A 1,474-nucleotide genomic window follows, 5' to 3' on the forward strand; every position below is an offset into this window, starting at 1 on the left:
GGGAAGGGAAAGAGGAAAAAGTATGGAGAGGGGGATAGAGGGGGAAGTGGGGTAGAAAAAACCACAAGTCCTTGAGGGTTCTCTACCATGCAAGTGGGCCTGGCCCAGTCACCAGCTCCACACAACTGGGACACAGTTTTCCTAGATAGAGGCTGCCAGCCCAGGAGGGGGGGAAGTGAAGGGAAAGAGGAAAAGCTTAAGACAGAGGGGCAGATGAAGGGGAGGGGCTGTGGCTCAGTGGTAGAGCATCTGCTTGAGAAGCAGAAGGTTCAAGGTTCAATCCCCGGCATCTCCAGTTAAAAGGGACTAAGCAAGTAGGTGATGTGAGCAACCCTGCCTGAGACCCTGGAGAGCCGCTGCTGGTCTGAGTAGACAATACTGACTTTGATGGACCAAAGGTCTGATTCAGTATAAGGCAGCTTCATGTGTGTTCATGTGTAGGTTGGCTGTTGGGTGGGAAGAAGATAGAGTTACTAATTCCAAGTTAGGAAATACCTGGAGGTTGGGGAGGGGGACCCTGGGAAGAATGGGGTTTGAGGAAGGTAAGGACTAAGAGGGATATAATGCCACATATTCCACTCTTCAAAGCAATCATTTCCTCCATGGGAACTAGGTTGCCAACCTCCAGGTGAGGACTGGCGAACACTCGGGATTACAACTGATCTCCAGATGACAGGGATCAGTTTCCCTGGAGAAAATGGCTGCTTAGGAGGGTGGACTCTATGGCATTATACCCTACTGAAGTCACTTCTCTCCCCAAACCTTGCCTCCCAAGGCTCCACCCACAAATCTCTAGGAATCTGGAGCTGGCAACCCTAAAAAGGAAGAAAAAAAGGTAACAAGGCATGGGAGCTTTCAGGATAGGGAAAGAGAAAATAGTGGGGAGGGGAAATTGAGATGTCTCCTGCAAGTCCTTGCATGTTCTCACTTGTCTTCTCTAATGTTCTAAAATACGCAGAGCTGTAAAAAGGGGGTCTATGGGGACAAAATCCTGGGGCCCATAGTCACCTAGCCTTGGGACTCTTACTTATTTATTTTTATTTAGAAAAATGTGTATGCTGCCTCACCAGAGATGTGCTCAAGTTGGCTCACAAAACAAAACAATACAGTAACATCATGAAAACAACATAAAATCATTATTAAATACACAGCCATTTAAAATAAGCCATTAATACATGTTAGGGCATACAGTTACAGGAACCGCCTAAAAATGATTTTAATAAATAGTTCTCAGACTAGAAGCAGGCCATAAAAATATATTTTAAAAGATGGAACTCCTTAGTTAAAGCCTGGGTAAACAGAAATGTTGTGTTCTGGTGCTTAAGGTACCACCATGGGAATTTTTTCTCTAATTACCACCCACCTAATTACCCCCTCTGCAGGCTGGGTCACAGAGAGCACTGCTTGGGAAGAAGACCTTACCTGGTGGACAAGTCATGTGGTTTCCTTTCATAAGATTTTTGGGTTAGGTTTG

The 1,474-nt window shown here is 45.8% G+C and overlaps 1 non-coding gene across 1 annotated transcript; it reads left to right on the top strand.

Moving 5' to 3' along the window:
• The first annotated feature begins 223 nt into the window (after window positions 1–223).
• On the top strand, window positions 224–295 carry TRNAL-GAG (transfer RNA leucine (anticodon GAG)). Its single transcript has one exon. It is a non-coding gene; the product is annotated as a tRNA-Leu (tRNA).
• The last annotated feature ends 1,179 nt before the right edge of the window (window positions 296–1,474 follow it).

This window comes from Euleptes europaea, chromosome 3 (genome assembly GCF_029931775.1).
Source record: "Euleptes europaea isolate rEulEur1 chromosome 3, rEulEur1.hap1, whole genome shotgun sequence".
Classification (NCBI taxonomy): domain Eukaryota; kingdom Metazoa; phylum Chordata; class Lepidosauria; order Squamata; family Sphaerodactylidae; genus Euleptes; species Euleptes europaea.